This window comes from Thermobia domestica, chromosome 18 (genome assembly GCF_964235325.1).
Source record: "Thermobia domestica chromosome 18, izTheDome1.hap1.1, whole genome shotgun sequence".
NCBI lineage: Eukaryota > Metazoa > Arthropoda > Insecta > Zygentoma > Lepismatidae > Thermobia > Thermobia domestica.
This window is the reverse complement of record NC_137471.1, coordinates 82,729,512-82,751,786: the sequence shown is the minus strand read 5'-3', so window position 1 is coordinate 82,751,786 and position 22,275 is coordinate 82,729,512.

Here is a 22,275-nt window from a genome sequence, read left to right as displayed (position 1 = left end):
CATAAAAACTTAAATATAACTTCTCCAAATATCCTTATTCCTATTCACCTGACTAATAATTTCTGAAAAACTATACCCATCTGTAAACATTTTTAACACTGTAATGCATAAATGTCCACAAATTACCTCGTTAAAATGTTGTATACGGCTGCTATTGTACTCTATATTATGACAAAGATACTTTACGAGTGTTTTTGGCGGATTACCTCCGAATGAATCAAACACATACTTTCTATTTCCTTTTTTCCAATAACAAATCCAATGCGTTCCTATATTTTTAGACGTATCAAAATTAACAATACCACACTCATTCTTCCTTGGTTTTTTAGGCAATTCATCACTCATAAATACACCTCTAAAGTTTCTTATCTTAAGTTTTTTAACAAGTTGTATTAGGTCTAAATTACTTAAAGGTTTAATTTCTACTTTTTCTTTACTGTTTTGGAGTTTACGTTTTTTGAATGCTTACCACCTTGTTTTTCTTCCATTGCTAAGTTATGTCGCTCTTGTTCCTCTAATTCCACTTTATTCTTTTTTGCATCATCTACAGTCTTAGCAATAGCAGCCGCACCTCCAGCAACTGAACCTAGAGCACCTATTAAAGCTAAAATCGTTGGAATAGTAAATATAAAACCACCATAATGAACTTTATTATCATTTGTCTTCATTTCTATGTTTATTTTCTTAAGTTCTGGTATAGAAAGAGATAGAGACATACATTGTCCTATACTTAGTTTTGCTTCCTTTTGTTTGAGTTCTTTGTTAGTTAAAATGTGATCTATATTTAATTGTTTAAGTTCCTGATTAGGAATCGTAAATGTAAAACCTTTTAACTACATATCTATTTAATAATTAAAAGCTTTTTATGAAAAATTTCCATAAAAAGTACATATAAACCTAAATCTAAAAAATACTTATAAACCTAAACCAAATCATACTTTTGTTACTTATAAAACTAAACCAAATCTTACTTTTGTATTCATCACTAAAGCAGTTCCAAGAGCAGGTAGTTTTTCAGTTATTAAATTAGCATCTTTAACAAAAACTCTTTCCCAAGCTTTATTTTCTAATTCCTTATCTGCAATATGTCTTGATTATGTATCTTTATTATCCCTATAGTATATATCATGTTTTTTACAAGCCTCATCTAATGGATTAATACCTTTATCACCTCTTTCTAATATTTGTTGAAGTTTTGTACCCGGACCACAATATTGAAATCCTAGAATATGCAACTCAAATGGAAGTTTATTAATCAAATCATTTACTAATCCTTTTCCATACTTTTCACTACTCCAAAATGTTGGTGGCAGCGTATTCAATATCTTTATCAAATAGCCTATACCTTTTGAATCATTAGGTATAAATTGTATGAATTTAGAATTAATCATATCCATAATACCTACTTTCTCATTATAAAAGTTATCATTTCCAGATTTTTCTTCCCCATCAATAACAATCAAGCGATCAATCAGTTTTCTCACATCATCCATCCATATGTATTCTTTTGATAATTCGTTATATACCTTTATTCCTTCTCCAGATTTTGGTGTCTTTTTGAAGGTGTTGTTGGTTTTATATATTCATCCCAAATAGGTTCGATAATCTCATTATATTTTTTACCTTTACTAGATTTTTGTTTTCTTGTACTTGGATCATTATTATGAAACGCAACACTAGAATCAATTACTATTTGTTTATATTTTTCTAGATCATCATTATAATTTGTTGGATTATGTTTAGTCAATAATTCCCATAAACCTTCTGTTCCTGTATAATGTCGATTATTAATAACTAAATCATCACCATGAATTTTAACTTCTGCATTTCCTATCATATGTATAATTTTCCCATCTTCATCATATGGTTGTATTCCAAAACTTTTATCATCTCTACTTGCATAATATCTTGAGGCAATCTTACCAATATGAGTTGTTGCTAAAGATTCTATTCCTTCTACTTTATATCTAATTTGTTTTTTCATGTGTTTTATTTCTTCTGTTATAGGCGTATCACTTTCATTTAAAGGACTATCATACATAGGTCGTGTTTCTAATAAGCATGAATCCACTCTCGCAGTTTTATACACACCTGGAACTAACTCTTGAATTAGATTTTTATTTTCTTCTGCTACTTTTTATATATCTTGCCCTAAATCTTTAATTGCATCAATAACAGGCTGATCTTTAAATTGCATCTTGTTCTTTAAATTTTTCATACTTACTTCGATTGCTTTGTTTAATTTCCTTAAATCTTGTAATAAGTTCTTCTTTTAACTTAATATACTTCTTAGCTTTATTAACATCCATTTATTATATAAAGAAAAATAAAAACATAACATAACATAACATACACGTTCACCTGCGTTCATATACGTTTAGTTCACACTTTTAGAAATTCTTTAATATTATTTCTATATTTACCATTATTCACCTTCCTAGTCATATCTATTGTTAAGAAACCATGTTCTTCACTCCAACACTTGCTACATAATAATTGTAATTTTTCAAAGGACATATCAGATGCAACAAATTCATCATATATATGTTTTAAATTTACATTGTCCTGTCTAAATATACAAAGAAAGTTTAAGTTGTCCCTAATTAATTGTTTTGGTACTTTAGAATATGTCTGTCCAAGATAGAAACAGTTCAAACCCTTATGACGACCTCGAGTAAAATATTCTCTAACGTGGTTTTGTTCTTCTAAAATGAAATCATCAAATACTACCACAGAATAGTCCTCACATTCATCTAATGGAATAATCACTTCTTTGTTTCCTTTTATTATTGCTACTGTATCTTTAATATTACGTTCTATATCTCGAAAAAGTTGTATTAAGTGTTGATATTTAGGTTGATTTAGACTTTTAGAATAAATATAAACATTTGCATATTTTAACCATTTAGGTGCCAACAAAAAATTATCAATCGTTAACGTCGTTTTACCACAACCACTAGGCCCAACTATTAAACATTTTATATCATCAGGTAACAACTCACCATTCCTCTTTCTCTTCGCTGTTTCTTCTGTTAACCTTACTTTAATATCCCTATTATCCATTTTAATTATTTATTATATAATAAATGAAAGTATTTAATTTAAATGGTTATTCATCTATATTAAACATGTCTTTGCATTACCCATTTGATAACGATTTAGAAGTAGCTCTTGCAGGATTTTATACAACATACTTAACTCCAAACATTACAGAAAAAATAATAAATTATCGTTTTGTAACTTTCCTGGCTATTCTAATCTTGCAAAACAACTTATAGTTTAACCTGGTCAATATAATTTAAAAGAGTTAGAAGAATATATTAAATCAAATCTTCCATACACTGGTGATGCTTTTAAATTTTTTAAAAAATTTACTGAGGACAGAGAGAAAAATAGAGTTAAAATATTTAGCGGACCTTGTGATATAACCTTAGACACCATTAACACTGTATTAGGTTTTAGTGATAAAAACTTGGCTAGAAACACAGAACATGTAGGAGATAAGGTGCCAAGGTTTCATCCGTTTGATACTATAAATATTCATTGTGATTTAGCAGAAGGTATGATTTTAAAACATAATGATACAACACACAACGAAACAGATTTAATAGCAACATTTAAAACAAATGCAGAGTTTAGAGAACCAATCATATATGAACCTAGACAAAAGATATTTTTTCCAATACATCAAAACAAATTTAATAATATAAAAGTTTCAATTCAAGATGAGAATGGTGATTTGATTGATTTTGGTGGAGCTCGTATAACTGTTTTACTTGCTGTTAAATAATTTGAATTGTTATATAATAAATATGGATATCTTTGGTAATACTAAAAGGAGGACTACAAACCTCAATCATGTAAGTGAAGTTTTTACATCAAATAATATAACATGGGTTGATTTCAAAAACAAAAGACTTGTTAATGTAGGTGATGCAATTGACCAACAAGATGTAGTAACTTTACAACAGCTAGATTCAATACATAGTAATGTTAATAGTCAATTGGAAGGTGATAGAAACAAATTTGTTGATGTATTAAAAACATTACAAGACACATATATAAAGAAAGATGATTTTCAAAAGATTAGGATAGATACTACTAAATTGATTATGCAGAAAGAAACTATACCCCTAATATGTCGATTGAGAGCTAAAAATGTTAAGGAACCAATCTTTAGAATATTCAATCTTTCTAATGGTTATAAATTTCTCTTTAATGGGAAAATAATGCACATGGAATTAAGTTTGGATAACTACTTTCTAGAGATATATTTAGGTGATACTTTGATTGGGCCTTTGATTGATCCTTTGACTGATACTTTGATACCTTTTGGTTTTAAGAAGAATGATATAATAACGATTAAACCAAATAAAAATTCAGCTATGGAAGAAGGACAATTACTGTTTGTTGTAATGTATATAGAAAGAGAGGTTTCAGATAACATTCTAATTCAATCTATATAACAACATTCCAATTCAATCTATATAACATTCTAATTCAATCTATATAACATTCTAATTCAATCTATATAACAACATTCTAATTCAATCTATATAACAACATTCTAATTCAATCTATATAATAACATTGTAGATTGAATTATACAGATGAATTATAAATTGTTATATAGATTGAATTATTCTTTGAATTATAGACTAAGTTATAGAATGTTATATTGATTAAATTATATAGATGAACAGTGTTTGAATTGTAGAAGTTATTATACAGATTGATTATAGATTGAATTATAGATTGAAGTTCGTGATCAATTATAGTATTAATCAACAAATACTAACAACAGCATTAATTATAGTATTAATCAACAGCAGCATTAATTCTAGTATTAATCATCAAATATCGACAACAGCATCAAACAAACATATGCTTGAATTATAGTTTGAATTAGACTGATATTTAGAATGATGTTGTTAGTTGAATTATAGTTTGAATTAGGCCGATCTTTAGAATGATGTTCTTAGTTGAATTATAGTTTGAATTAGGCCGATCTTTAGAATGTTGTTGTTAGTTGAATTATAGTTTGATTTATAGATTGAGGTTAATAATTTTCCATATAATAAATAGTATGATGTATTGTGTTAAGTGTAAGAAATCAACAGATACAAAAATAGATAACATTAGAATAGAACAAACAAAGAATGGAAGATATATTAAGAAAGGTATATGTGTTGCTAATAAATCTCAATTCATTAAAAGCCCGATTGACTAGAAGAAGGTAAAGGTATTAGAGAAGACATTATAGAAGAAATTCATAAACCTGTAAGGAAAAACTATCTCAGGTTAAGTGTTATTGTTAGAGGTATTGATGATCTTTGGCAAGCTGATCTTGTAGAAATGGATAGTGGTGTGTTAAAAGGTATTTCCAAAATCAATAAAGGGTATAAGTATTTGCTAATGATTATAGATGTGTTTTCAAAATATGCATTTGCTGTTCCTGTTAAAGATAAGAGTGGGAAGAATGTTACAGAAGCATTTGAATAAGTGTTAAAAGTAAGAAAACCTAACAATTAAGAAACAGATCAAGGGAAAGAGTTTTACAATAAAGAATTTGAAGATTTGATGAGAAAAAACAATATTAATCATTACTCAACATATAGTGGTAAAAAAGCTTCTGTTGTTGAAAGATTTAACAAAACACTTAAACAAAATATGTGGAAGAAATTTACTGTTCAAGGTAATTATAAGTGGTTAAAAATATTGCAAGGTTTGGTTGATGAATATAATAACAAAGTACATAGAACAATTGGTGTGAAACCTGTAGAAGTGAATATGAAAAATGAGCATGTGATATTGAAAAAAGTGTATAAGGAAGAATATAAGTCTGTTAAGTTAAAGTATAAGATTGGTGATTATGTTCGTATAAGTAAAATTAAAGGTTTGTTTGAAAAAGGTTATACACCAAATTGGTCAGCAGAAGTGTTTGTTAATAATCAGGTTATACCATCTAATCCACCAACATATAAAATTAAAGATATAAACAATGAAGAAGTTAGAGGAAGATTATATGAACCAGAATTATTGAAAACTAAATATAAGGATGAGTATTTGGTTGAAAAAATATTGAGAAAGAAAGGTAATAAATTGTTTGTTAAATGGTTAGAGTTTGATGATTCACATAATGGTTGGATAGATAAGAGTAATGTAATATTATAAATGTTATATTTTATGGTTTAATAATTCACATAATAATTAAATAAATAAATAAAAGTAATGTAATATTATAAATGTTATATTTTATGGTTATTCCATAAAGATAATTAGGATAAGAAGGTGAGTGATGAATATGAATATAATAGTGATGATTATGATGATGAATGAGATTATGAAAATGATTTAGCTTTTTTCATATTAATAGTGACTTTGATGGGATGATTCCATAAAAGTCGTGTACTAAGTCAACACACTAATATATGTAGACAATGACAGGGGTGTACAGATATTAACAGTTGTCTTAGGAAAATTGAGTATGCTAATGTTGGTATATATAACATGAAAAAAATATTATGAAAATGATCTAAAAATTTGGTGAATATAAAAAACAATACAGTATTTTTTCGTATAAGATGAGTATAAATAATGTTAATTTTACTGGTGAGGAGATGAAGGAGATGTCGACTACAAAACTAAAACTAATATATAAAGTCAAAAAATCCGTAACTATAGTTCTTTAAATAAGAGTGAATTAATCAAAAAATCGAACAACATCAAAATGAACCAGATGAATTGAAAGTTATATACACAATGAAAGTTGATGAACTAAAAAAACATTGTAAAAGGAAAGGAATAAAGGGTTATTCAAGATTAAGAAGGGCTGAACTTCTTGATCTTATTAAACAACATGAAGATGAACAAAACAGATCACAAATTAGAAACATATTTCCATTTAAACAAGATGTTTTTGAAGAATCGAAACCACAACGAATACCAATTAAAGTAGAAACAAAGGAAACAGCAATACAGAAACGATTACTAACTATCACAATTGAAAACATAGGAGGATATAAAGATCCGGTGAAGTTTTTAAATATAAGTGGAAAGGTTGTTATTAACAAAATCAAGGAAGAATTAAAGCACCACCCATTAAAAGTCAACCTTGTATTCATTTGTGATTATATTAAAGATAAAGAAGTACAAGAACATAATTTTAAAACTATGAATGAAAGAATATTACAATCAACTGACCTAGATGAATATATAACTCACGCAAATCAAAAACTTTGTAGAGAGATGGAGGAATTTCAAGGTAGAGGATCAGGATGGACATTGCACCAAATTAAATATTTAGAAATCAGATTAAATAAATATGTACCATTGAGAGCTTCTTCCTATATTGACCTTCCTAAACCAATTAAAGATAAGAAAGCAGTAATTAATGTTCAAAATAAAGATAATAAATGTTTCTTATATTCTATTGCAAGTTATTTAAAACCAGCAGAAAAAGATCCTCAACGACCTTCATATTATAGAGAAATTGTGGATGAATTACAAAAGAAATATTGTAATAGTATTGAATTTCCCGTACTGTTAAAAGATATAGTAAGGTTTGAAAAGAGAAGTAACATAGCCATTAACGTGTATAGCTATGATGATGAATATAATATATACCCACTTCAAATCACAAAAGATAAGCAGGACAAATACGTTAATTTATTATATGTAAAGGATGAAAATAACGATCATTTTTGTTGGATAAAGGATTTATCGAGATTAATAAGAAGTCAAGTAGCAAAACATACTGAAAAATTATACTTCTGTGATAGGTGTTTAACAAGACGTTTTAGAAATGAGTTGCAATTACAAGAACATGAGCTATATTGTAAGGAGCATGAGTCTGTTAGAATAGAACTTCCAAAACCATATGACAATCAAATACAGTTCCAAAATTATAATAGATCATTGAGAGTACCATTTGCGATATATGCCGATTTTGAATGTTTGTTATGTAAAATGGAAGTAGAGCATAATTGTTGTAAAACTGTGAATTATCAAAAGCATTTACCAATGAGTTTCTGTTATTATATTAAATATTCAAATGGTGTGTATAAAAGTCCTGTTAGTTATATTGGTTTAGATGCTGCAAAGGTGTTTGTGGAGAAGTTAAAACAAGAAGCAATAGAAATAAAGAAAATATATAACAAAAAAGTTGAAATGAATGACCTAACTAAAGATGAGAACGAGATATATAATAATTCCAATAGTTGTCATATATGTGAGAGAAACTTGAATGATTTACCACCAGCAATTGAAATACAAATAAATATGTTAAATAAGAAAATACAATTCGCTAAAGATAATGATAGCATGATTGAAAAGTTAGAAGAATGGAAACATGAATTAGGAAAATGTTTAAAGGATATAAATAAAAGTAAAGCAAAAGTAAGAGATCATGATCATTTAACTGGAAAGTTTAGAGGTGCAGGTCACAGTTATTTTAACTTAAGCTATCGAAATCCTAATTTTATTCCAGTATTTATTCACAACTTAAGTGGTTATGATACTCGCCTGTTTGTTAAAGAACTTGCTTATGAAAAGAATGAAATAAAACTAATTGCAAATAATGAGGAAAAATATATAACATACTCAAAATATGTGAAGGTTGATAAAAAGAATGGAATTAATTTACGATTTCTAGATTCATTTAGGTTTATGTCAAGGAGTATAGCAGAACTAGCAAATAACCATACAAAAGAACAATATAGAGAAACGTCAAAGTATTTCCCTAATGATTTATGAGATTTAGTAATTAAAAAAGGTGTGTACCCATATGGTTATATTGACTCAATTGAAAGATTAGAAGAAACAAAACTACCTTCAAAAGAAATGTTATTTAATAAACTTACTAAAACCCACATCAGTGATGAAGATTATGAGCATGCGGAAAATGTTTGGAAGTTATTCAATATTAAAACTCTAGGTGAATATACAGAACTTTATAACAAAACAGATGTATTAATATTAGCTGATGTATTTGAAAGTTTTAGAGATGTGTGTTTAAAAGCATATGGTTTAGATCCTGCTTGGTATTTCACTGCTCCTGGTTTATCGTGGGATTCAATGTTAAAGATGACTAAGATCAAACTAGAAATGTTAACTGACTATGACAAAATATTAATGAGAGAAAAAGGTATGAGGTGGAATTTCTCAATGTAGTAAGAGATATGTAAAAGTAAATAATAAGTATATGAAAAATTATAACAAAGACGAACCTTCAAAGTATTTAGCTTATCTAGATGCAAATAATTTATATGGATGGGCTATGAGTCAGTACATGCCTTACAAAGACTTTAAATGGGTTCAACCTTACATAAACATAATGAATATTCCAGATGATTCAGAAACTGGCTACATATTAGAAGTTGATTTAGAATATCCAGAATACTTACATGATAAACATTCAGATCTACCATTAGCTCCAGAAGATATGTGTCCACCAGGATCGAAACATTCAAAATTATTAACAACGCTTTACAATAAAGAAAGATGTTATTCACTATAGAAATTTAAAACTATATATGTCACTTGGGATGATATTAAAGAAAATTCATAGAATATTGGAGTTCAAGCAATCAAACTGGTTAAAGGAATATATTGATCTAAATACAAATATGAGAACAAAAGCTAAGAATGATGTCGAGAAAGATTTTTACAAGTTAATGAACAATAGCGTATTTGGTAAAACAATGGAAAACATTAGAAAGAGGCCATCTATTACCTTAGAATATGATCCAGCCAGGGTGGAGAAGTTAATAGCGAAACCGAACTTCGATTATAAAACAATATTTACTGAAGATTTGTGTGCGATACATATGAAAAAAGAAAAATTGACCTTCAACAAACCTATATATGTTGGTATGAGTGTGCTAGATTTGTCAAAACTATTAATGTATGACTTCCATTATAACATTATGAAACCTAAATATGATATTGATATAGGCTTATGTTATATGGATACTAATAGTTTTATATATGAAATTGAGACAGATGACTTCTACAAAGACTTAAAAGAAATGGTTGATTTATTTGATACAAGTGAATATGGAAAGGACAATCAATATGGAATACCATTAGTAAACAAAAAAGTATTAGAAAAGATGAAGGATGAAAACAATGGTAAAATAATGACAGAATTTGTTGGGTTAAGATCAAAGATGTATGCCTTTAAAGTTGAAAATAAAGAGGAGAAAAAAGCAAAAGGAATAACAAAATGTGTAGTAGCAAAAGAGTTACAATTTGATGATTATAAGCAAACCCTATTCAATGATGTGAAAACATACAATAATATAAATCTAATTCGAAGTTGTAAGCATGATGTATATATCATAGCTGTAAATAATTAGCATTAGATTCAAATGATGATAAAAGATATATACTAGAGGGTGGTGTAAGTACATTAGCTTGGGGGCATTATATGATATAGTTAAAATGTATTTATGTGTAGTTTAGTTTTCGGTCATATTTAATTAACTTTTATGTATAGTTTAGTTTTAGGTAAAATTTAATTAACTTTTATCTGTGGTGTAGTTGATAGGTGTTAGTGAGTAATTATGTGTGGTTTAGTTTTAAGTAAAATTTAACTTTTATGTGTAGTGTAGTTGATAGGTGTTAGTGAGTAATTATGTGTGGTTTAGTTTTAAGTTAAATTTAATTAACTTTATGATATTTATAAGTCATAAAATTGTTTTGTAATTTTATCCTTAGACATATGCAACCAGTAACATGAAAATAATTGTTTTAGAGTCAGTATTTATACCCCTTTTACATTTCTTTAATACATTCTTAAATAGTGGAGATATTTGATTTTTTGTAACCAGATTTAGTGATTTTTTGTAACCAGATTTAGTGATTTTTTGTAATTTTTGTAACTAGATTTAGTGATTTTTTGTAATTTTCGTAACTAGATTTAGTGATTTTTTGTACTTTTTGTAACTAGATTTAGTGATTTTTCATTTTTGAAACTAGATTTAGTGATTTATTTAACCAGATTTAGTGATTTTTCATTTTTTAACCAGATTTAGTGATTTTTTGAAGTCAAAACCGCTTATAACCAGATTTAGTGATTTTTTGTAGCTAAATTCAGTGGTTTTTGATGTCAAAACCGGTTATAACCAGATTTAATGATTTTTGAAGTCAAAACCGGTTATAACCAGATTTAATGATTTTTTGAAGTCAAAACCGGTTATAACAAGATTTAGTGATTTTTTGAAGTCAAAACCGGTTATAACCAGATTTAGTGATTTTTTGTAACTAGATTTAGTGATAGAATGCATTAGAAGTTATTATGAGTAAGATAGAAGTTATTTGAGATGTGATAGAAGTTATTTGGGGGGATAGGAAGTGTTAAAAATTATTAGAGGGGTAGATTAGAAGTTATTTCGAAGCAGGGGTGCGCTATGTTATTGAGGGGCGGGGGTGAAAGTGCGCCAGAACATACATTTATCCCCTACTGGTGAATATTTTCAGTCTTTAGGGAGTCTAATGGGGATGAGAAAAAACTCCATGTTATTTAAATGGACGTTTCCTTGAGTCATAAAATATCATGATTGAAATGGGAATAGGAATTAATAACTCGGTACGGTTGTAGACTCATGAGGTGAGAGGTCGTAGACCGAGCTAAAATTGATCCCCCGTCCCTGTCCTCCTTTGTTTCCAGGTCCATTCGGCTGAACTTGGGCTTCGCTGAAACAATAGTTACTAATTGTTCCAGCTACCTCAAATACTGTTAATTCGAGTGGTAGAGCGTTCACCTCTGGTGTTTGGGGTCCCGGATTCAAACCCTGCTCCCACCAAGTGAACTTTGTGGTGGACAAACACCGTGTGCGTGGTTTTTCTCGGGGTTCTCCCGTTTCCTCCCACTTTCTTCATTCCACCATTTCATTCATCTCTCATCGTCACCGTCTCCATTAGCCTAACCGGCATAACGTGGGACGTAAAACTAAAAAAATTCATTTCATTTTCACTATTAATTCAACACTAGTATATATAGGGTGTTTCAAAACAACACCGACAACGTTTGAGAGGTGATTCCTGACACCAAGATAAGACAAAAACTATAGACCAACTTGGGTGCGCAAATGCTTTATCTCGGAATTCACAACCAACCCAACCGTCGAGCTTTATGGGTTGCCTGCTATTGCAGGAAAAGGAGAATTGCAGGTGGTAATGCACTTTTGGAGTCGTGTATACATGCATACGAATGTAAGCCAGTATATTGCCAAAGGAGTAAATTCTAGGATTGGGCAGTCCACAGGTGATACAACGCCACATTCTTCCACTTTCTCCCAGTCAGTGATATACAATAATATTATTTCACAATAATTGCGATACTTTGTTGTCGTCCAAAGATTCATATATTTCTTCTCTTTTCGTAGATAAAGCCGACAAATTTAGTGATGATTCATTCCTCTCCAACTCTGACTGGTCAAATGAAGTACCTAGTGAGCCCAGGTAATCAAACAGCTTTATTTTCCTAGCTGACTTGTCTTCAATAGTAAAATTTTACTAAATTGTCCGCTCTACATTGTTAACTGATCTATTCTAATTGTTTTCAAGTACTGTACCTAAATAAGTGTTAAAGTGGTGTAATTGTACATACAACCGGGTCTTGTGTTTGGGTCTACGTCTGCTGTACGAATCTCCTGCTGTTACCACCTGCATTTTCTTGCTTATCATGTTCCCCACGCTGCAAATCCAGCCGCTTCACAGCTCTTTTCCGGACGCGAAAAAAACTTGAAACATGATACTCTATTCTACCTTTAACACAATCCATATACACAGAGTCTGGTAAATACAGTCTTGCAACGAGAGAGCTTGGAGTCAAACGCTATTTTCATGTCTGCTTCAAATTGATTCTTCTCATTCCCTCCTTTGCATTAGTATAGTTTTGTATAGGTATGAGTTAAAGATTATGTTGAAGCCGACTAAATAATCGAATATGTAAAAATACATAAAAAAATAAATCGTACAGTACAGTATTAATTAAATATTTTATACATACATATTCAAACCATTCTGTTTTATACCCTTATCATGACAACAAGTATAAAATGTATTGTCTGAAAGATTCACAAGATTAACGCATGTTTACATACGGTGCTTGTACTATCCTACTATTCTTTCACACACTCATTGAAGTTAATCACTTTTCATCATCATTTTGTTTCAAAATGACGTTCAAAATAGCCCTCATTAGGGCAAAGTGATTGATGTTAAAAGTCACTGCTGGCGACGGGCTTCCACCATTATTAGAAATTTGAAATTTATTGTTCAATTATAGGATATAAAAGATGCTCAGATTTTTCACAAGCAATAAAAACACATATGATCTTAATTTCATTTAATTATTCTCGGGATTAGCATTACCCCTTTTAAGTTCGAGAAGGAACTGTATGAGGCTAATCATTATACCGATTCCTAATACAATAAAAGCGCACGATAAATGCTCCAAACTTAAAATTCTATTTTCTTCCTCCGTAATCTCCACCAAGCTTGACCTAATCCGATTTATTTGTTCCATACTCCTTTTCCAATGCATCTGTAAACCCGATTCTATAAGATGACTAATAACGTCACTAAAAACTAGAAGGAAAGGAGATCCTTTAGGGAGCAAGTAAACTATCGGCAAAGTAATAACTACTTCAGGAATAATATAAAACACGTTGGACTTGAAGATATAATAATTCTGGGTACGATTCAAAGTGTCAGTGTAGTCCCTAGCAATTATAGTAGCATGAATAATTTCCTCCATATATTTCCATTCCCTGTAAATTTTCTGGTACACTGGGTCTATCGTTTCACGAAATAATTGTCGGAAATCATCTGGTCCACCAAAACGAAGTTCTGAATTTACTAGGTCTTCCATTGTTTTCAGAAATGGGTATCTTTTACCATGTGTAAGAAATTCAAAGAATGATCCCTGGTAACCACTAATCAGAATTAGAGACATTGCAATCCAGTTCATATATAAAAGCCTCATGAAAAGTCCACGTGATTGGTGAGGAAGAGAAACTCCAAGCAAGATAGACAAGCTGTCAAGAAAAGGAAATTGATAAACATGTCTGTTTTCTTCATGATTTGTTAATTTTGCTAATGCAATAATTGAAGCTACCATGACAATAGATGCAAATAATAATAACCAAGTGAAAAGATCAAAAGGAAAAATTACAGTCATCCACACTGGATACCAATCTGGTAAAAGTGTTATCCACACAAGGTCTCCAAAGAATCCCGATATAATAACTTCAAAATGGTCTGTAAGTGGGATTGGAGGGTCAATAATACTCCTCATTTTGAAACTTCCATCAACGTTGTACGATTTTAAATATTCTAAATCTAGATAAAAAGTTCTGTTCTGTGATATTGGTATGTATGAGAAGTGATCAAACGTAAAATTCAGGTAACGAGCGATCTCATTCATTAGGTCTACGGTTGGCCCTTCTAAGCGATAACTTTCTACACCTTCCTCATCCCAATATTTCTCCGCCTTGACATACAAATACTTCTCATGTGTAATAAACTTTAAAGAACAATTATGTAAGTTTCTAATTTTGTTAGGAAATAAATTGTCTCCAATCATCAATTTACCTTCAATACATTGATCCAAAACCTTAGCTTCTCCAACATTCTTACAATGGGAGCTTGAGAAAGGAAAATATGTGTAGATGTACATTTCTTTATCATTCCTTAAACCTGTTGAGTTACGCCTAGCTAAGATGATTACATTATATACCCTTTCTGTGTTTGTTACGCGAAATACAGTTTCAATATCATTATGTGTATAATAGCGATTTCCAAGTGTAATAATAATTTTACTAGCAACGTTCCAGAACATTAGTTGTTTCGTGTGTTTCATTATATCTTCTGATGAATAAGGATCCTGCAGTAAGATTAAGAATGCAATATTGTCGCGTTCACTTCTCCAGTTCAAATCAGAGTTCTTAGGAAAGATATTGCCATGAACGGAATACCGAATCCTCAAAAACGCCCCCTCAAAACCATCAAGTTTATCATATAAATAATTTTCGACTTCTTTCTCCTGAACAATTGACAATTTTGCTGATACACTGCACAGTGAACTCATTGTTTTGAATTTTCTCCAACTCAGAAACTAAACTTTGTTCAGAAATTATAAAGGACCATAAGAAGGCAAATATGCGAAGCATGATTTCTTCTGGCAAATATTTCTTCTGGTCCTGCAATAATATAAAGAAAAATCTTGATCTTAGTAAAAGTTTCAAATCTAAAATAATACTCGTATATAGTACGATACTTATATTTTAGGAACGGTTTTGAAAAGAACCATATCTATATTGTAAGCTCAGGCTAGCTGTGTACACTTGAAGAAAAAGTTTGTTTCATAGCTTAAAGGGGATCATTCGAACCTTACAACGTGGAACAAGACTAGCAGAGATTCTGTTGTTCGTGAAGGAACATCCGAACGTACTACCAGAGGGATATAGCGTCCTGCTGGAAATATGCACAGAAACTGTGAAATGAATGTTTTTGTACTTCCAACAGAAAGTAATTGCGTAGTAGGCACACATAAAATCTAGCAGAAATGTAATGTTTACAATTTAATGTCATCGTTCTTTCATCATCTGTTTTGAATCACACTCTGTTCGAAAACACGTGAGTGAATCTATTTTATTGTCCGTATTTGAGTATAATTTGTATACATAGCAAAAAAATTCGTAATATTCTATTTCTAAAATATATTGTAATGTTTCTTATTCTCTATTAACTTTACTGTTTCTATTTCTATATTGTAATTAATAAATATATGCAGAAAAGAAGAGTATAATATAAAAATATAGTAATAGGAACAAAATATTAGAATTGCACCGTATAATAATACCTCCATTCTACTGGCAAGACAGTCTTGTACTACTAGAGTGACTATAATATCGTTCAGCTAGGACAAATACTTGGACTTTTAACCATTAAAGAATTTTTATAAAAATGTTGTGTTGTGAAATTGACGTTTTATGAGATAATAAACAATCAAAAGAAGAATCTAATTCCACTTCAGAAGGCCAGATGGTAAGAAAAGGAGATGATTGATGATGATGATGAAATTTGGCAGCAGTGGTGAGCGTTGGAGTGTGAGACGTACTCGTACAGAGTTGCGCATTCGACAATATTTGTTACATTTGAGGTCTCAAGTCATTAAAGTTTTGTATGGATTCCATTTAAGTTTCCACTTGAGACACCAACTGACAAGTTTACCGATTGGGGATTGTAATGTTCAATTGATTCGATCCACTGAGGAAAATAAGACGAAATATGCCTATCATGATCAAACTAAAGACTATAGATTGGTGACTGGGGGTTGATGGTTGTGACCTATCAGAAACATATAAGATATGTAGTAAGTTCGATAGAAAAGTGTCCAGTGGAACTCCTGTTCGAAGTATGAAATGATGGAATTGTACCTGATTAGTTTAAATGAAAACTTGAGAAGTGTCAGGTGCCAAACTGCTTCGAGTGGGTGCTCAATATAGTAGTACTTGCCTCACCTGATCTCACTTTGGACTTTGACCCCGACATTTGTGACGTCATAGGTTAAAGGTCAATGACCTTAGCCAGGGTTCAATGACCTAGGGGTACTTAGAACTACGCTCTCTAAATTTTGGCAGGGGTACATTGTCCCACCCCCAAACTTTTGGCAGGGTTACATAGAACCCCCTCTTATATTTTCGAAATTGCCACATCAAAAATTTTGGTGTGATAGCCTAGGACCATGGTATGTACTTCTAGTAGTATTGGGGGTCTATGTCGTCCCTGTTATTAGTAAAAAAAATTGCCAAAAATTCAAACTTCGGAGGTTTTTCACGTAATTTATCCACTTTGATGAGGTGCTATTACCTTATATAGTTATATGGGCGTATACCGGGGTCCATTAGCATTCACAGGACATGGGCATATTATTGCATCTGTCGAAAGTTTTGGGAGGGGTACCTTGGCCCACCCCTTTAATTTTGAAAATTGCTCAGTTTAAACATTGGGTATTATAGTATAGAACCCTAATATAGACCACTATAAATTTGGGTCGTCCACATCGTTCCCTTTCATGGGTAAAAAAATGCCAAATTTTAGTACAACCACGTGTTTGGTTTTTGTCAAATTTATCCCCTTGGATGAGGTCCTATTACCTTATATGGTTATATGATCATGTATAAGGGTCCATTCCCTATCATAAACCATAGGTACATTGATGCACCCTGGGTGGGGTACCATGGCCAATCCCTTAAATTTTGAAATTTTCCAATTTAAGCATTCGGTATTATAGTGCATGACCTCAACATGTATCATGATAAATTTGGGTGGTTCACCTTGTTCCCTTTCATGAGTAAAACAATTGCTAAAATATAAACATAATCAATATGATGTAATACGTGTTTGGTTTTTGGCCCAATTTATCCCGTTTGATGCGGTCTTATTACCTTATATGGTTATATGGTCATGTATATAGGTTCATTTCCTAACATAAGACATGGGTACATTGATGCACCCTTTAAAATTTGGGAGGGGTATCTTGGCTTATCCACTCAGTTTTAGAAATTGTTCAATATAAGCATTTGGTATCATAGTACAGGTCTTCAATATGTATCACTATAAATTTGGATGGTCCACATCGTTCCCTTTCATGGGTAAACAACAACCAAAAATCAAATTTCGGAGGTTATTGACCCCCTTTGATAAGGATTTAGCACGTTATATGGTTATGTACAGAGGTTTATTACCTTTATATGTTTATGTTCCCTTTTAAATTTGGGAATTATCAAATAAGAAAATTCGGTAAACGTTTTCTAGGACCCATTCTAAATGTTGGTGTTCCTCTTATTTCCAAATATTTAAATTTTAAAGTTTATTGACCTATTTTATTTTTTTGATACGGCTATATAACTGAATGAGTAAAGGATTTATTACTTTTCCATAAGACATAAGATTGTATTTATGTACCAATCTTAAGTTTTGGGAGGGGTACATTTCTTATTGTTAAGTTAATAATTGGTAATTGTTGTTAGAATTGGGTGGTATCTCTTTCTTTGGGTAAATCATTGTCAAATATGAGTAAGGTCACGTGAACAGTTATTGACCTACGATGGGATTAGGTGTCCAGGACATTGGTACATTTAAACTTTGTAGGATAATTTGAGAATTATCAAAATGAAATTACGTCATTGGTTTTGATTATTCCCGCCAAATATAAACGTAAGCAACACGATGTACCATGTGATTGACCTTGATGAGGTAGTGTACAGGGATTCATTTCCTTTTCAAAATTCGTGGAAGTTATCAAATAACACGTTTCTAGACAACAGTTGGTTCTGCTAAGATAAACAACTGACCTAATTGAGACCTAACTACAACACGTAATTATATGATTAATTCTAAGACTTAGGTATATCGAGAGAAGTATTCTTTAAATTTGGAAATTGTGATAAACAAAATTTTAGTATGAGGCGCGAAATTTGAAACAATACTTTGAACTTTAGTTACGCTCATAGTCTAAGATCATTGGTGGTGGTTGAATTAACCTTGATTTTTCAGAAATCTGATAGGTACCTTATTGAATCTTATGACTTATAGACGAAAGGCAATACATGCTACAACACTGAAATTTAATCACAATTATTTTAGTTGAAATTGTTGGTTTGAAATTTTTTCGTTTGGAACTTTTTGTTTGAAATTTTTTTAATTTTTGTTTGAACTTTTTGTTTCAGAATTTTGTTTGATTTTTTGTTTCAAATTTTTTAAAAAATTTTGTTTGTAAATTTTTGTTCAAAATTTTTTCCAATTTTTTTTTGAAAATCTTTGTTAGAAATTTATTTTTGTAACATTTTTTGTTTCGAAATTTTTGAAACTTTTGTTTCAAAATTTTGTTTGAAATTTTCTCGTTTGAATTTTTTGTTTTAATTTCTTTCGTTTCAAAACTGAAAATTTTTTGCTTGAAATTTTAGTTTTAAAAAATTTTTGATTTTTTTTATCTTGAAAACTTTTTTTGAACATTTTTGTTTCGAAATTTTTCTTTGATATTTTTGTTTGGAAAACTTTGGTTTCAAATTTTTAAGTTTGTGCATTCATTAGTAAAGAACCGGAATTGTTTAGAACAAAAACCTCTGGCAACATTGTTTAATAGTACTCATGGTGCAATAGTACACATCAGAACGGGATTGTACTTGAAATGAAAAAACACAATGCATTGAAATGGATCATTTTATTACACTGCACTGTTTAATCACATAAATTCATACCAGATATAGGATCTGCATATTGTCGATACAATGTATTTTGAACTTCTTGCACTAATTTGTCTTTAGCATATAATTTTATTTCCAATTGAAGCCTTTAAAGTCTATTGCAATGTCATTAGGTGGAAACTCAATGCCCATTTGATCATAAATAAACTGTTTATCAATACAGGTATGCAGCCACGAATGATGTTGACACCACCACAAAATCTAGATACATGTTGTACAATATGCATGACACATTTCTCAAAATAGTACTTTTTCAGGAATATACTTGTTTTGTTGTATACTTCCACTGCATGTTTAACACACTGGAATAGGTTGATGAATTTGTTCCATTCCGTTTGCGTTAGGTACACCATGTTGCGAGGGATATGCAATGTACTCTTTTTACGTAACAGCACCATCTTCTTCTCGAGGACTTACGTAGCACCACCTCATGATTTGATTATGGTCACATTTAGCTCATCATGAAAATAAACATTCATTTGGTCGATTCGTGAACATGGTCTTCACAGGTCAGTTGTACACCAAATTTTTCTGCTTTGCCCAATCGAATCACAGATTCAAATGTTGTAGCAATGATACCAATCATCACATGTTTAGTTTGGAATATATTTATTGGATAGTAGCTTGCGAAGAGGATTTCTCTATCGTTAGAAGTACACATCTTTCCTGCTGAAACGCACTTGCTCGAATGATTTCATGGGCTGACACGAAATTTGCTGATTTCATAGAGCTACGGCTGACGTCGTTGGAAAGGAATGTGCTGATGTTTGAATTCATGATTTCCTCACAATTGCTGACGAAACCAAATTTACTGAATTACTATTACACTGAATCCGGCTGTGTACTAAATTAAAATTCATGACTTCGACCCAAGAATCCTTTGAAACATAAAGATACAGATCCAGTATTTAAGAAACGTAACAGTTCTTCTTGTTTTGATGCTTCTATGGGTAAATATCTTGGTGGTAAAATTATATTCTTATCATTTTTAAGCTTCACTACGATTCTTAACCCAAACTTTGAGATCATTTGGCTAGCTAAGATTCTATAAGGTACATTCCGTTGTAAATCGGTAAATGATTTCATCACATCACGTGTGTTTAGAAACTGCAGACTAGTAGCCATGATGACGTTATCATGAATACTATCCAAAATGATGATGCAAAACTGATGACATTGCATTACCATTTTCTAATTTGTACTATTGTACCATGATAAACGATGTTGCCAGAGGTTTTTGATCTAAACAGTTCCGGTTCTTTACTAACGAGTGCACAAACTTAAAAATTTGAAACCAAAATTTTCCAAACAAAAACTTCGAAACAAAAAATGATCAAACAAAAAAATTTAAACAAAAAAATCCAACTTTTTTTAAAACTAAAATTTCAAACAAAAAATTTTCAGTTTTGAAACGAAAAAATTAAAACAAAAAATTTCAAATGAAAAAATTTCAAAAAAAAACAAACAAAAGTTTCAATCAAAAATTTTGAAACAAAAAATTTTACAAAAATAAATTTCAAACAAAAAATTCTGAAACAAAAATTTCAAGCAAAATTTTGAAAAAATCAAACAAAATTCTGAAACAAAAAGTTCAAACAAAAATTTGAAACAAAATTTTCAAACAAAAAGTTTCAAACGAAAAAATTTTCAAACCAAAAATTTCAACTACAATAATTTCACGCTTAACCGTCAAATTATCCTGTTTTAACTATTCGATTAACAAATAAACTTTTGATCATATTCATCAGTGAGTACAAAATGTTGAACAAAAATGTTCAAACCAAGATTTTTAAATGTTAAACAAAACTTAAAACTGAATGCAGCAAAGATTTGAAAATCATCAGCCAATCAGATTGCACGAAAGATAGTGATAAGGCAATCAAATTGCACCAACAATAACTTTGCCACTGTCAGATTACATCACCTTGTGATTAAATTTCAAAGTGTTGTAGCATGTATTGCCTTTCGTCTATAAGTCATAAGATTCAATAAGGTACCTATCAGATTTCTGAAAAATCAAGGTTAATTCAACCACCACCAATGATCTTAGACTATGAGCGTAACTAAAGTTCAAAGTATTGTTTCAAATTTCGCGCCTCATACTAAAATTTTGTTTATCACAATTTCCAAATTTAAAGAATACTTCTCTCGATATACCTAAGTCTTAGAATTAATCATATAATTACGTGTTGTAGTTAGGTCTCAATTAGGTCAGTTGTTTATCTTAGCAGAACCAACTGTTGTCTAGAAACGTGTTATTTGATAACTTCCACGAATTTTGAAAAGGAAATGAATCCCTGTACACTACCTCATCAAGGTCAATCACATGGTACATCGTGTTGCTTACGTTTATATTTGGCGGGAATAATCAAAACCAATGACGTAATTTCATTTTGATAATTCTCAAATTATCCTACAAAGTTTAAATGTACCAATGTCCTGGACACCTAATCCCATCATAGGTCAATAACAGATCACGTGACCACACTCGTACTTGACAATGATTTACCCAAAGAAAGAGATATCACCCAATTCTAAGAACAATTACCAATTATTAACTTAACAATAAGAAATGTACCCCTCCCAAAACTTAAGATTGGTACATAAATACACCTATGTCTTATGGAAAAGTAATAAATCCTTTACTCATTCAGTTATATAGCCGTATCAAAAAAATAAAATAGGTCAATAAACTTTAAAATTTAAATATTTGGAAATAAGAGGAACACCAACATTTAGAATGGGTCCTAGAAAACGTTTACCGAATTTTCTTATTTGATAATTCCCAAATTTAAAAGGGAACATAAACATATAAAGGTAATAAACCTCTGTACATAACCATATAACGTGCTAAATCTTTATCAAAGGGGGTCAATAACCTCCGAAATTTGATTTTTGGTTGTTTGTTTACCCATGAAAAAGAACGATGTGGACCATCCAAATTTATAGTGATACATATTGAAGACCTGTACTATGATACCAAATGCTTATATTG